Here is a 16,140-nt window from a genome sequence, read left to right as displayed (position 1 = left end):
CGAGGGGCGGCCCCCCCAGTGCCCAGCACAGGGGCATGGTCCCTGCCCTGCTCCTGCTGGCCACACCACTCCTGATACAAACCAGGATGCCGCTGGCCCTCTTGGCCACCTGGGCACCCTGCTGGCTCATATTCATCCTACAGGGAACACAGACATCAAAGCAAGTGGAGATGGGTGGATGGAACCCAGCAAGGCTCTGCCACCTCCATAACAGTTATTCGGGTGTGTTGGGTACCATCAACCCAAGAGGCCCTACTCTACAAAGCAGGCAGATGGGACACTAGCCAGCTTGCATTTCTTCATCCCATGGCAATATAAACTTATCATGAGGTCCCCATTGAGCCAAAGGTGAGGAGCACCAACAGCCAGGGCCACTTGGACATGGTGGGATGGACAGTGAGGTGTCTGCAGTGAGTAAGGTGAGGTCCCTCACTGCAGGTGAGTGACAATCCTGTGTCCATGGTACACCAGTCCATCAGACCCGTGATTGAGCAGCAGAACCCCCAAACCACTTGGGAACACCCAAACAGACTGTCACACTTCCCACAGCACCACTAAGCACTAAGGAGATGGTTTGCTCCTTCTCTGGAGTCACTGGGGTGTTCCCACGGGTGCTGGGTTGGGGGCGGTGATGCACATTGTGGCTTGGTGTCCGGTGCTTTCCAAGGACCCTGCGCAGCTGCTGGCAATAAGACAAGTGAAACACCCTACAGAAGGAGGCTCTGCCAAAGCAAAAGCTGCTGATTCAGCCTGCCCAGTGCCCGCCAGACCAGCCTGGCCCTGCAGGCAGCGTGTCAGGCGTGAGTCAGGACCAGCTCACCACGGTGTGTGTCGTCACCACAGCCTGGTGCTGGAGCTGGCTCAGGGCATGCATGATCCCTTTGATGGGGGGGTCTGGGTCTTCCTCCACCCCTGAGATGGAAGAATGTGACTCTATCAACAGGAGGTGTTGTCATCACCTGGTCTTTACAGAGGCAGTCCCACCTCCTCTCCACGTCAGCCAGAGAAGGCGATAGAGCAGAAATCAGTGACTCAGGGTGTCAGGGCTGGGGGTGCGGGCAGGCTCAGGCAGAGCCAGCACCAACCCCCTCCCCCATGACCAGCTCGGGACCCGCAGGCTGGGCTCTGTGTCATTGCCCAGCCCTTGGCACACGCATGTGGCATCTGTCTTGCTCTGGTTGGACATGTGCCATGTGGCCACCACCAGCCGAGCCACCCTCAGCTCCTTTTACACCCCAGGGTGCATCACAGCATGTTTTTTCTAGGCCATTCGTGGTGTTAGAATAAGCTTAACTGTGTCTTAAAAGTGCCAGGTTAACTCTGTTGACCAGAAAGGGGATTTTGGCCATCTGCTTGGGTGGGAGACAGCAGGGATGAAGCCCACCAGACCCCATTTTCAAAGTCTGATCTGGAGGGACCCCCAGACCCACAGCTACAATTTGTAGTGAGGCCAGACCCAACAAGATCTCCTATCTAGGACATCTCAAAGCAGCTTGTACCCAAACACAGGGGGCTATTAGACATGGGAATGTGCTCTGAGGGGACATGGCAGCCACCTACAAGACCCTGGGCCTCCAAGGCAAAGCAGGCAAGGGCTGGGCAAAGGCTCAGAGATGGGGCCCATGGAGGCACTGCATCCAGATGGCCGTGCTGGAAATCAGCCTGACAGCAGGGAGGAATGACACATCCCAAAGGGGTCACAGTGCGAGCCTTGGCATGGGGAGGGGGTTCAGTGGGACCGGTCAGAGCAGATGTGAAAGAGTCAAAAGGTCTGAAATTCAGAAAGTCGGCATATTGGTGGGTCTATATTCTGGTGTGGAGGTGGCGGAGGGGGATAGAAAGGTCACTGCCACATGAAAAAGGACAGAAAAAAAAGAAGGAAAACGTGGAGGAGGCACTGTGGTGAAATGACCTGGGAGATGAGTTTCTTTGTGACACACAGAGGAGTCATTTGAGAGTGGAAAGAAACGGATGGGCTGGAAGAAAACCTCTGGCTGGAGAAAGGACAGGGAAAAACACTTCAGGGTCCTGCCCTCAGGGGTGTGAGGGAAACCCAGGCACAGGTCATGGGGGCTTGTGGTCCCTGCAGACAGCAGGACATGGAGCATGGAGGAGACCATGCAGGCAAGAGACTCCTGAGGGGGACGGGGCCAGCTTGAGAGGCTTGTCTCCTTGGGGACAACAGCACCAACTCAGAGCCTGGGGAAACGACAGCCAGCGCAGCCGAGCTAAAATGAACAGCACTGGTTTATCCTGGAGAGAAATTAATGATTTTTCAAAGTGATCCCGCCAGCCGCAGCAGGGATGAACTCGGGAGCCGAGAGCCGGGAGAATCCAGCATGTGGGCTGTCGATGGGCTGGAGGAGCGGTCCCAGGGAGCCAGTCCTTTTGGGACACATCTCATTCAAGGTGACCTGAATCCATGAAATGGGAAAGCAGCTGTCCCAGAGGCAGTCCGGGCTCCTGGCAGGGAGATGCCTTCTCTGGCAGCACGGCTGCCCAGCTGCCTGGGCGGGCGTGCAGCTCTTGCGCGGGATGCCCAGTTGCAAGAAAGAGCAATTGATGCTCTCTGAGGCGGTCACAAAACAGCCCCACAGCCAGTGGGGTGTCCTGCAGAATAGCAATGAGCTGAGCACCCCCTGCTCCGCCAGTGCCCAGCCCCGCTGCAGCTGGGCACGTAGCCACCTTTCCAACCACAGGGCGGCTGAATGGGCAGGGCTGGGTGTTAAGGAGATGACACTGGTGATGCCATCAGCAAGAGGGTATCAAATAGCCCCAACGGGTTGAGGTCCTGCTCAACCTCAATGCTGAGATGAGACCTTATCTCCCTCTACAACTGCCTGAAAGGAGGTTGTAGTGAGGTGGGGGTTGGGCTCTGCTCCCAGGGAAGGGGCGATGGGACGAGGGGAAACGGCCTCAAGTTGTGCCAGGGCAGGGTGAGGTTGGCCATGGGGAACAATTCCTTCCCCTTGGGGCTGTCAGGCACGGGAAGGGGCTGCCCAGGGAAGGGGTCGAGTCCCCAGCCCAGGGGGGATTTAACAGCCGGGCAGAGGCGGTGCTGAGGGCCAGGGTTTGGGGGTGGGATGGCAGGGGTAGGGGAAGGGTTGGGCTGGGTGAGATTAAAGGGCTTTTCTAACCCAAATGATTCTGTGATTCCATAATTCCATGATTCTATCCTCCTTCCTATAGAGCACAGGTAGCAATCGCCTATGGGCCAGATGGGTGATGCTAACAGGGGAGGAAGGACTGTTTTTGGTGATGTAGGACAGTGCAGAGCAGGATCAGCCACTGGAAAGTTTTGCAGCATCTGGGTTTGCCCTTCACTGCACTGAGCCCAGCGGGACACAGCAGCTCCCCCTTACACCCTTGCCCCGTCTCTTGCTGCCTTTTCCATCCTTCCCCTACCCTTCCCTTGCCTGGGCTTTGCCCCCCGGCACTGAGCACGGGACCACTTTCAGCAGCTGCTGCAGTCTTGGGTGGTTTGGCTGGATTTTTGTTAAGAACAAAAGTCTCTGTTCACAAAAAGGAGCTGGAGGAGGAAAGGGGATTTGTTCCCCAGCCCCTCTCCCTTGCCTTCCTTGCTGGCCCTGAGACCGGCCATGGTGCTCTTGCACGCAGACCCCTGGGTGCCAGCGATGCCCGAGCAGGACCACAGGGACACAGAGGCAGGGAGGTGACATCCCCCAGACCCTGCCTGGGGTGACAATAGCGCCTTTCCTTTGCACCTTAAGGGATGGCCAGAGCACCGAAGGCCGGGGCATTGCTAGAATGGCTGTCGCTCTGCCTTCTCCAGGCCATTTCTCTCCTGCATCCGGAGACTGGGATGATTTTTCTTGGCCTCCTTCAAATAAGGGACGTGCCAGCTCCTGGCACCAGGGATGCTTTCTCATTCAACTCCGTTCATCTTCCTTCACTGGGGATGTCATAGCCACCCTCCGCGATTCAGTTTCTCCATCTGTTCACAGAGGCAATGATGCTACAAACTCTCCGAAAACACCGAGAGGCCACTGCTGAGAAATGCTGCCTCAGACATAGCCATCATGAGCACAGTCTTACAGGCTGGATTATTTCTTTTTCTTTTCTGCACCGGTAACAACATTCAGGGACTTAAACCTTGTAACATGCAAAAATGAAGCACGCATTTTTCTGGGCGCAAACAACTCTGTTGGCCTGCAGCGCTGAGCAGTCGAGGCTGGGAGAGGGCTTAGAGCACAGCCTGCGTCCAGATGGACGTGGCAGAGCCTGTGCAGAGCCAGGCAGACGCCTGCGTGGGTGCAGGCGAGAGGGGTTTATTTTAAGGGCGATCATTCCCCACGTTCAGCGCCGGCTGGCACACGGGTGCTTTACGGGCTCAGACGGGTCCGTTTGCTCGAAGGGAGCTCAAGGTGCGCTGACACCAGCAGCCATCCCTGTCTTGCTTTTACCCCCCCTCCCTGATGACCACCCCTCCGTAGGGCCATCCCCTGCCCTAAGTGCCACAGGCCCAGCCAGGGCAAAGCACCTCCATCCCCAGCAGCATGGGGACCTTCTTGCAGCACCGCGTGTCCCTCGTGCGCCCGGGAAGGGGAATGCTGGGTCCCTCGCAGGCGTGGCAGGGACTGGCACAGTCCTCGTGCTTGGGGAGGACTCGATCCTGCCTGGCCCATGCATCCTCCATCTCCGTGCCCTGCACCAGCCAGGCTGCCTGCACGCTGTGTCTGCCCATTGCCTTGCCTGGATTTAACTGCCAGAGTAATTAGGAAGATGCACAGGGTGTAATTTATGCCCAGTTGATGTATTTTGCTGCAATTCCTCGTCTTGGGTCTCAGCTCTTTCTCTCCCCCATCCTGATGGAAATACTGAGCTGTTTCCTTCCAGGCAAGAAGGTAAATCAGTTTTCCTCCAAGGGAATAAATAATTTTTTTAAAATCTGAAAGAGGAAATGGAGTTTAAATAATAAACTCCAGGTTTGCTTTGCATTTGCACTTTTTAGTTGTTTTCCTGGTGAAAGATTGATTCTCTGCAGTGAGGGAACATTTGATTGTGGTGCTAACCGGAGCCTTCACTTTCCATTTGGCATCTCATTCGGCTGATCAAGATATATAGATCTGCACTGGGCAGATTCATCCCAACATAAATAACTTAATGGCTTGACACCTGTGTACTCTGATCCTCACTTCCCCCACTTTTACGGTGCGCCGGGGGGGTGAATAACACAGGTCTTGCTCAAGCTTGGTGGCAAGTTGTGTTTGGAATGAGGCTGGGATTCAACTGCAGCATGAAATGGCAGCTCCAAAATTATTGTTGCTACTTGAAAAGACATATAGACAACTGGTGAGAAAAAAAAAAAAAAGTAAATTAATCCAACCGCTTTTTGCATGTGAAAAATTTGATCTTTTAATCAGGGGAAATATGCGTTGGACAGAAGATGTTGAACTGGTTGTTTTGGTTTACCGTGTCCTCTGAGGTTTCAGAACAGTAGATCTCGTTGGCACTCCTAATTCTCATTTAGACATTGGGTGGAGAAAACAACCTCCCTCATTTTGTGAGCTTTCAGCCAATTTTTCGGTCTTGCATGTACTAATCTTTGAACTGGGCTAAGTGCAAGAAGGGAAAATGTTCCCTTTGCGGTGACAAATTGTGCTGCAAGGATCCTGGACAGCAATAACAAGTTGTAGCCTCAGAAACTGCAAAATCAGGAGTCAGGTTAGCAAGCAGAACTGTAAAAAACAAGAAATTAAAAGGCAGCCGATACTAATCTCTTGTTCCAGCTGTAATTTAGGAGATGTCTTTTTCTGAAGAGTCCTTCTGCACTGGAGAGATAAAGACCCACCTCAGCCCCGCTCCATGGCTGGGTTAATGCCTCTTCATGGGAGATGCTATCTCCAGTTTCCTGCCTCCCATTTATCCAGGGAGCGGAGCTTGATGTCCCATCGAATGCCAAGAGTGGGTCTCAAGACCCCTCTTATTTCCCTTCTGGTTGGGATCTCTGATCTGCTCCTGCCTTTTAATGGCTCTTGGTGCTTTTCAGACTCACCTGGTTGGAGATCTCCTCTGGGTACCGACCTGTCCTTTGATTTAGCGGCATTTACAGAGCACGGTGGTGACATGCAGGGAAGGACGATGGCACTTGGCAACCTGCCCTGATGCTGTGCAGATGGCACCGGGTGCTTCCTTGGCTGGCATCTTCCTCCCAGCACGGCCGGCTTTCTGCAAGCCACAGCACTTTGTGGGATGGAGTGTGAACCATAGAGGCTCTCGGAGCCCAATCACACCAAGCATTTTATATCCGCCGTCTCATTTCAATTTCTCATAGAGCCCACATTTGGCATTTTAAGTGGTTTTTAGAGCTGCCTTCTTTCTTCGCCCTCCTCTCTTCCCCCTCCCTTCTCCATTTTCGGGGCTGACTTTCAGACTCCTCATTTCAAAGTGGTTCTTTTGCGTACAGAACAAAAATATGTAATGCATGGAAAAATACAAGTACAATACAAATGGTAATTGAAAACCCACTGCTTTTATCCACCAAAGTTCTGGATTGACACTGCAGATAGCCACTGCTGCCTTTCATCCCTTCTCCTTTGTACTACGTGGGTCCATCGCCCTGCCTTCTCTAACCACCCGGTGGCACGCAGAGACACAGAGGATCGGCTGCAGAGCCAGGCCTGGGCAATCTGCTCCTAGCTAATCACCACGGCAGGGCGGGGCTGATGTGGGAGAGCCTTGGAGATGGCCGCATCCACAGGGTGATGGTCCGGCATGGTGAGGGCAGATCACCTGAGACTCCTGGTCAAGCACGTTGGTCTCCCCACCATGATGCTGGGTGAGAAACACCTCCAGCACACTGTCCAGAGAGTGACCTTTGAGTGTCTCCTCCTAAAACCTTCCTGCCCTGCAGAAATTGTCTTCTGCTGGAGCTGGTGCTGCTCCCAGCATAGCAGGGGCTCTGCTGCGTGGCGGCGGCAGGCGGGGACCTGTCCTCAGACTCAGACCCGTACGCCTCTCCAAGGCGATGTTCCCCCACCAAATTTCTATTTGGGAGAACAAAACTGTTTAGACACTAAAAATGTCTGGTAAATTTATTGCACAGGGGTAACACTGAAAACAAGTCCATCGTGCCCATCACGCTGTCCGTCAGCAATGTGGCCAGGTCTCATCATTTCACCCCCATCTCTTAGAGATTGGGCTGTTCCTCTCTCTGTGCCCCAATTCCCAAAGTCATGGTGCTATAGAAGAATCTCAACTCTGGTTTCTTTGCTCTTTCAAAACAGCACTTCTCATGCTTTGTGTTGCAGAGAAATGCTCAAAAATGCTGCTGCCTGAAACCAGGAGCCAAAAGACAAGAACATCACTTTTATTTTTTCCCCCAAGTTCTGAGATTCTGCAGCTTGTTTCAAGATTTTGCAGCCGTTGCCAATGGTGTTAAATCATTTCACTCCCACCTACTTCTGGGTCCTGGAGGGAGAAGCCAGCGATCCAGGAAAATCCTGGAGGGCTGTGACCACACATGGTGGAGCTGGGAGGGAGCCCTGGGCATAAATCTATGGATGGGTGCGACTTGTGCCCTGTTGACCAGCAACGCTGGGTGCACCTTCAGGACTGTCACAAGGCAGCAGGAGGGTGACACATCCAGAGCATGGCTACCCTGGTGCAGGCATGCAGCACCCTTGGAGGCACTCAATGTTGCCCACAGCATCAGGCGGTCTCACGGCTCCCTTTGGGGCATGAAGGGTCTGCCTGGGGTTAGAGGGCAGCACTCCCCAATAGGCACAAATTAAATTATCATTTCCATCAGGCATTGGGTGCCTTGGGTGTCCCCAGCCCCCTGCTTAACCCCCCACCCATTCACATTTGAGATGAGGGAGCTGAGCACCGGCTGAGTGGCCCTTGCTGAGAATTGCTGCTTGGTGCTCCAGTGACAGAGCACTGGAACATGCCAGGATCCAGCCACAGGCTGTAAATCAAGCCCAGTTTGAAAATGAGATTAACTTTATATGCACAAAGGATTTATATTTGCTGCCGGGGTGAAGGACGCTGCTTGAGGGATGTGAGAAGAATTGCCTTCCTCACTGAGCAGCGGCAGATGGCAGGCGCTCCTTCGCCTTCTTTGGACAGCAGCAGTGCCTCCTCCACACCCGGGGCAGAGCCTGGAGGGCAAGGACGTGTGCGAGGTCCCTGTGCTTCCCATCCTCCCTCCCTGTGATATCCAGTCCTCCTGTGCTCCCCCTTCAGGAGCTTCTGGGATGCCCAAGGAGAAGCCGTTGGCACCAGTCCATGGTGGAGCCTCCATGGAGGTTACTGACATCCCACCTCTGAGATGAGGACAACTGGGCAGGTGATCTGAAAGAAACTCTGCTGTTACTCGAAGCCTGTGGTTTGTTCCCAAAGATGGGTTGTGATTCATTGCAGAGCCCAGGGAGTCCAGCAGCACAGACGTCCCCGACGAAGCAGGCTGCAGAGATCCAGCCAGCAACTACTCATCAAGGCCAGGAGCAGCCCCAGGAAGGGTGTGGGACTGCTTGGCAACGAACTCATCCATGCTGGTGTGATGTTGTGGCTGCTCCTAACATCCCAGGGACCAGAGATATGATAAGACAAGTCTCTTTGGCTTAGCAGGCAAGGTTTTCACTCAGTTCTCTAGCTGGAACCCAAAATATGGCAGGTTTAGACTCAAAAACCAGGTGGCCAGCGTGGGCGTGTGCATGGATATCAGGGAGCAGGGACACAAGCCCTTGAGCTGCAGGTGATGCTGCTCCACGGGAGATGCCAAGCTCAAGGTGGGCTGAGCTGTGATGTGTGCCTTGAGGCTTGGTCCCACCGGGGCTGGTGGCATCCAGAGAGCGGCAGGGGTGGGGGGATGTGTCTGGCCTCTGGGTCCACACCAGGGGCCACTGGAGCCAGGGGAGGACAACTCTTCCCACACTTGGAGCCATCTGCTGGATGGACATCCCCAATGGGCTCTCACGTTTTGTACTGCCAGGGGTGAAGATACCCTGGCACAGCCTGGCTGCCCTGTAGAAGCATCATTCCCCATTTCCAGGCTTTTTAGCCCATAAACCCCTTTTCCACCTTATTTGCCCTGCTTCTTGTGGGGATGTTTGTGTCCCTAGGGCTGCTTTTGGATGTGTCCACATCCCTCTGCAGTCCTCAGGGATCCCAGGGTGCCTCCAAGGTCCTAGGAGATGTGTCAGGGCAGGCTGAACCCACAGCAAGGCAGCAGCATCTCCCCGGACCCTGTCTGAGGTCCAGGAGGGCTGCAAATGCTCCAGGTCCCTGCACAACCCTCTCTGACAAAGCCGAAAACACGAAAACCTCCTTTTTCCGTTGCTTTCTTGATGCTTGCTGGAGTTGTGGCCAGCTTCACCCACAGCTAAAAGAAGCACTCACCAAAGCCCTGGGGACACCATGTCTCTGTGTGGGGACCAGTCAATTTTGGCAGGATGGATTTGTTCTCATAAGCTTCATAATAACCCTCGCCTTCATCCATTAAAGAATTACTGGTTATTAAAAGCGGTTAGAAACATTTGGTGGACTTGTATGCTGCTTCGCGGGGCCATAGCTGCTTAGGCTTTGCAGTCACTTGTTGCAGAATAATTCCTACGCAGACAGCAACCATTTTAGGATGGGTAAAACCAAACCCTGGACACAGACCAGACCAGGAGGAGCTTCAGGGGGATGCACACAACCCAGAGCACTTATGGATCGATACACCCCCATGCACATGCTTTCGGCCTCTCTCGTGGTGGCTTTGGGCAAGGTTTGCATTAAGCAGCCTTGTGGTGGGGTGCTGTCTTCCCTTGCTCCAGTGGAGGAGACCTGAAGTGTTTTGGGAGCAGATGTCCTCAAAGAAGAGGGTTGGTCATGCCCAGCTCCCCTCTCTGCTGAGCCTGGGGTGCCGAGCTGCTGTAACTCCAGGTGACCACATGTGGGCTGAGCTATAGGGCTTAGAAAGGTGCTGGTTTCTTGTAGAGCAGAAAAGACACCATCTGGTGAGAAGACCCTTCTCTGACACTTGGTGGGGTGGTCCCAGCCCTGCTCTGCCCCTCTGCAGGGCGTGCAGAGGCAGCCATGACCTCTGAAATCACAGCTCATTGCATGCAGGGCACATATCGGGGACATCCACCCCTGGAGCCCCTCGCTGAGTCCCAGCTTTGGACCTCCTGCCCCCACCTCTTCTTTCAGCACATGGCTCAGGGAGCACCAAGCTTTCTTGTAGACCCACCAACCAGAGGTGCTGGAAGGGGATGGTGCACAGGGCAGCTCAGGTCCTCCCAGTCCCTTTGGAGCACTAGGAAGTGTCTTTGTGGTAGGACATTGGTGTCAGGCTGGAAACACTGTGCTGATGGAGGCTGCTGGGCTATTTTGGCACAGGACAGGGGCTCCATCACCAACCAACACCAATGTCCTTGCTGCAGAAGGATGCACTCTTCTGGCTCACCTGAAAGACTGTCCATGGGTTTTGGACCAGTTTTTTACGTCTTTACTTGCCAGCTGGCATCTGACAAGCAACAAGTCTGGGATTTTGGGATCAGGACAACCCTCCATGCATCCCAGAGGAGATGCTGATCGGGCCCTTCTCCTCCCTTCCGAGCATTTGTAGGAACAGGCTGCCTCAGGGAGCTCCATCCAGCTGCCCCTTTTGGCTGATGTTGGTTGATATCTGTCCCTCCCAAGGCCACCGCTCACATGGTGACACACCCACCAGTGGTCAGAAACCCACATTTATTCCAAGGTGGAAAACCAGAAGTGATGTGACCATGAGAACAACATGCTGAAACGGTGTCATCACCCCTCTGCCCAGGAGACGCTTTCTCACATCACCTCCACAGTTGTGCCGTTGTCACCCGTCCCCCCCATCCAGGCTGTGAGAGTTGCCAGGATGACGCAGGAGGGTGTGAAATGCCTTCGTGGTAGGAGCCACCCAACAGCTCAAGCCACATTTGCAGGCAACGTGGGCCCGTCACTAGTGTTGACTTGCTGCAGGTGTTGGATGGATGCGAAGGGCTGAGCTGCTGGTGTCTGACCCCAAAGAGCCGAAATGCTCCCAACTGCCACATGGGAGGGATGTGAACAAGTAGGAGACGCATTCAAATGATGCAAGGGGGAAGTTGGTGCTAAGAGACAGTTATACAAATGCTGACAGACCTTTTGAGACATTTTACTACACCTTCAAAGCCTTGATGACCTTCAAGATATTGAACTTAGGTTTTTTACCTAAACGGAGCCTGAAAGAGATCTGAAGGGAAGGAGGAAAATAGCCAAAGCAGGAGACTGAAGAAGGAATCGACTTTTCACGTCCGGGGTTAGAGGTGACAAAGGAGCCACGATCAGGGTTCCTCTGTCACGCCGTGTTTTCCCACCTGGTGGCCTCCAGGACACAGAAAGACCTGAAGCAATGATACAGCCAGGAAGGAGGAGCAGAACCCAAAATTCTCTGAGATCAAAGCACTTTTGTTTAGAGATTTTCCATTAGATCAGGACATGCTCTGTCTGCTTTTCCTTGCTGCGTTCATAATGCAGATGAGCTTCATATCAACTTGGCCTCCTTTCCTCCTACCACATTGGCTCCAGCTTCATTTCGTTAGCGATGGCCTGTCTTCATTAGTGACTTAATTCCCCAGGAATTGCACTGCAATAAACCCTACCAGAGCAAGGACCAGCGAAGACGCATCTTGGGGCTGGCTGGATAACTGCAAGTATTTTCTGGACAAAAAGGATCTTCACAGAAATACTGAAAACCAAACAAATTTTATTCAAACCAGACCTGGAATCTTTGAAGCTTTTTCAGCCAAAAGAAGAGGAGATATTTTGTGAGTGTTGGGTTTGGATTGACCTGTGGGTTGGAGACCTAGGGTATGAGCCCTCATCTCTCTCGGGGGACAGACCCCGAGACAAAAGTCAAACCAATAGAAATTCAATGGATACATTGCTCTCCGTTTGTTTTCAGGTGTGTCCTGATATGTTAGACGGCCATGGGGGCTTTGCCCACCCAGTGCCAGACACTTAAAGAGCAGGTCCTGAGCTGAGCTGGGCTCCCTTGGCTGCAGCAGAGAGGGATGCAGAGATCTGACCACATCAAGATGTGGCAGAAGAAGTTGAAACTAGTCTGGGAAGGATGAGCAAAGGGGAAGGAGGGAGGATGGCGTCCTCAGGTCCAGAGAGTATTTCATGATCTCCTGGAGAAAAGGGGCCTCAGCGTCTCCCCCGGTGACTCCATCCTCAGCCCAAGAAACTTTGACTGCGACATCTCCAGGAGCATCCCATCATGAGGCAGCATCTCTCCCAGGAGCACCCTGGTCCCTGTTAGCTCTGCTCAGCCTTTGGGGACAATTTGTCTGCCTCTGCCTCCAACCATCACTTCTTGCGCTTCCTCTGGGGATGCAAACAGCACTCCATCAATAAGTGATATTTTGCCTCTCTGCATGATTGTCCAAACCCTCCAAGACATTTTTGTTCCACACCAAACCAAAGCTCCTGCCCATCCCATTTTACCAGGGTATCAACAAGGCTGGATGGTTGCTGTGCTCCCTCCAGACTCCTTTCTCCTGGCCTTGGCAGGGCAACTAGGAGGACTTGGGCTGATGCCCATCTCTGTGGGGAAGGGATGGTGCAAAAACCGCCAGTGAGGGAGGGCAGGAGGAAGATCTAACCATTATGGTCAGGCTCAAAACCCCACGGACGAAGGAAACAAACCCCAGTTGTATGATGATGGCGGTGACTATTATCACGGACATTTTAGTCGCAGCTGTTAATAAAAATAACAGTAGTAATAAAATTGCAATGATGCTAGCAATTGTTCCAGTGCTGATGATAATAATGAGATTATTTATTAATTGTGAGCCATTAACAGCGTTTTCTAGTGCTTCTGCCTCCCAGACCCACCCCAAATTCCAGCCCTATCAAATTCATGCAAAATGAGGTAAATGCGAAAGGTTTTTTCTTTATGGCATAGCCAAGGAAGAAACAATGGGAACAGCAAAGTCTGTCCCTGACCGCTCTGCTAATTGCCCCCCACCAAAGGCCCTGTGCCGCGCGGTTGAGCATTAGGTGGGATCTTGCATTTCCCTCCTTTAAGTAGCATTTGCTGCTCAGAGCAGCTGAGCCTCACGGGAGCTGCACGGTCAGACCCTGTGCGGTGGACAGAGGAGGAACTGAGTCATTTTATGGCTTTTTTCATCCTCCGTGTAGGGCTGACAGGGATGTTGGGCACCCATGAGCCCCCGGGGACTACGTTTCCCTGCAGGGTGCTGCCCTTGGCTTGTTGCTTGAAGGAGCAAAGGGAACAAAAGCCCCAGCTCTAAACGTTGCTGTTTGTTATGGATTTTTGGGTTCAGCTATGGTCCCCATGGCTGGGGCACACGTGCAGTGGGATGTACAGACAGGCTTTGCTCTCAGCAGCTGGCTGCTTCTGCAGCACCACGCTTAAACCTCACGGCGTGCAGCGAAGCGAGGAGCAGGGAGAGCCAGGGCCTGGAGCTCGAAGGGTGGCTGCATGGGTCAGGCCAGGCATGGGCAGTGGGGTGGCGGGCGTGGGTGTGCGGGAAGGAGGGATGGGTGTGGGCCATGGCAGAGAGATGGATGCATGGCAAGGAGGCACGCGTGCAGTGGGATGTACAGACAGGCTTTGCTCTCAGCAGCTGGCTGCTTCTGCAGCACCACGCTTAAACCTCACGGCGTGCAGCGAAGCGAGGAGCAGGGAGAGCCAGGGCCTGGAGCTCGAAGGGTGGCTGCATGGGTCAGGCCAGGCATGGGCAGTGGGGTGGCGGCGGTGGGTGTGCAGCAAGGAGGGATGGGTGTGGGCCATGGCAGAGAGATGGATGCATGGCAAGGAGGGGGGATGGATGCACAGCGAGGTGGGGGCATCCATGTGAGGCAAAGAGGGGTGAATGTGCAGTGGAGAGATGGATGTGCATTAACGAGGGATGGACGTGTACTGAGAAGGGATGGATGTGCAGCGAGGGTGGGTGGATGTGCAGCAAGGACGGATGGATGTGCAATGAGGATGGATGGATGTGTAGCGAGGACGGATGGATGTGCAGTGAGGAGGACAGATGGATGTGCAGTGAGGATGGATGGATGTGCAGTGAGGAGGGGGAAGGGATGTGTAGCGAGGACGGATGGATGTGCAGTGAGGACGGATGGATGTGCAGCGAGGAGGGGGGAGGGATGTGCACTGAAGCAGAGAGGTGGACGAGCAGCCGGCAGCGTGTGGGGCGGTTGCTCTGCTCTGTGTGTGTTACACACTCTGGACCATGCAAGCTTGTGTGCGTCCAGGGACCTGAGGTCTGCACAACCTCCACAGCTGTCCCGATAGCCATCTGCAACAACACGCAATGTTCTGGAGCTGCAGGGGGCCGGGACTGTCCAGGCTGGGCCCCCTGCAGCCTTTTCCCATTCCCTCTACTTTGGCTACAAGAGCGAACACTGCGTCCCCTGATCTGACCCTGGTTCATCACTAACAACGGGGTTTCAGTGCTCACTCCGTCCCGCGTGCTCCCCCAACCCAGGCAGGAGGCCAGGGGGAAAAGGGGTGTGTGCTCTGGGAGCAGGTCCATGCCCGGGTGCTGGCTGCAAGCCCTGGGAGGGTTTTTGGGGACCACGGCAGTTCAGCAGCCTTGTCCCTCCGGCGACGGCTGTCGCACAGCTCTGCAGGGCAAAGAGCACCTGGGATGGCAGCGTGTTCAGCAAAATCAGTAGAAGACCCTAAAAACCCCTGGGAGTGGGGAAATAGGACACAGCTTGCAGGGAAGGGGCTAGGGCAGGGGGCTCGAGCCTAGTGAGGTGGGAGTGGGGTGTCACAGCGGGAAGGGCACATCAGCCCTCCCAAGGACCTGTTGTCGGTGACATGGGGTGCACAGACCAGCACGCAGCCCCACGGGAGCCTCTGGTGTCCCTCTGCCACCCGCCGCTCCCATTGGCCCCCCCGCCCTTTCCCTCCGCTTGGCCCGCAGCGCCGGTGCTCTCCCACCACCCTTCATCCTCCACGTGCCCCAGGTCTCCCTGCCCTGCGCCTTTCTCAGGGTCTCCTGCCCTTTCTCCTCCCCACAAGGAATAAATCACCCTCTGGCTCCAGCCTCCGCTCTCAGAGGAAACGGCAGCCTGCATTGCTACCTCCTTCCCATGGGACCTGGCTGCCTCTGGGATGCTGGGAATCTTTTTCCAGACCAGAGGGGGGCTCATTTGGGAAAGCCATTGGGGACCAGTGGCTACAGACCCTCTGGACTCCTGGGGATCGACGTCCCCCCCCTCCATCCTGCACCCCTCCACGCTCCCACCCTGATACCCATGAGATGCGTCTTGAGATGGGATCTTCAAGGGGGAGAGAGCATGGGTTTGGGTCCTTGGCTGTATTAAAAAGCCCCCAAATGCTCCATTTTTCCACCACAGGTAAAGGCTGCAGACATGCAGCAGGGAGCTCTCAGCATCAGGGTGGAGATCCAGGTTTGCCAGCTACCTCCACATGTCCCCATGGCCGGGTTAACACCGGCATCACTGAAAAACCCAGCAAACAGTCAGAAAAACTTCCTTTGTTCAATCCCCTCCGGTGGAAAGCAATAACACTTGGGATGTGAGTCTTCTCAGCCCCCAAGGAAAAGCTTTTCTTTGAGGGCCAGGGGGAAAAATCAATCTAGCAGGCTCCGCTTCCCGCTTGGAGAGCTCTGGAGAGATGAGCCCAGCCCCAGCCTGCTCCCCGGTGGCATCAGGGAGAGAGAAGAGCCCAGCCGGAGCATGGCTCTCCTCCTCCTCCTCCATCCCTTGGCACCGGCCCATTAGGAAAAAGGGTTTTGTCAATCGGCCCAGCACATTAGGAAATGAAACAGGCTGTGCCCAGAAGCTTCCCCAAGGGTCCATTAGCACCGGCAGATCCTTCCTCCAGCCTGGCAGGTCCCAGAGGATGCTTTTGTTGGCAATTTCCTCCCCTGGCACAGGGGGAACTGTCTGCAACAGGGGTGGTGCACGGGGGGAGGAAGGGGTGATCTGCTGCTCTGGGTGTAGGGTGCTCAGGGTTGAAGACGCAGGCGTGCTCCAGATTGCTAATGCATCTCCTGGCTTGGCATCAACCCCCAGAGCTCCAGGATCACGTCTGAGGTCTCTGCCCATCCCTGGGGCCAGGGGTGGTGGGGGCAGACAGAGCGAGGTTCCTCAAGGCCCATGTAGGGAAAC

General features: G+C 54.6%; 1 protein-coding gene across 1 annotated transcript in view; it reads left to right on the top strand.

Annotated features, from left to right (window-relative positions):
• The window catches only part of ADORA1 (adenosine A1 receptor), a 25,092-nt gene that overhangs the window by 8,137 nt on the left and 815 nt on the right, over positions 1 to 16,140 (top strand). The window lies entirely within an intron of this gene.

This window comes from Egretta garzetta, unplaced genomic scaffold, assembly GCF_000687185.1.
Source record: "Egretta garzetta isolate BGI_Z169 unplaced genomic scaffold, ASM68718v1 scaffold202, whole genome shotgun sequence".
Lineage (NCBI taxonomy): Eukaryota > Metazoa > Chordata > Aves > Pelecaniformes > Ardeidae > Egretta > Egretta garzetta.
This window is presented reverse-complemented; position numbering and strand designations above follow the sequence as displayed.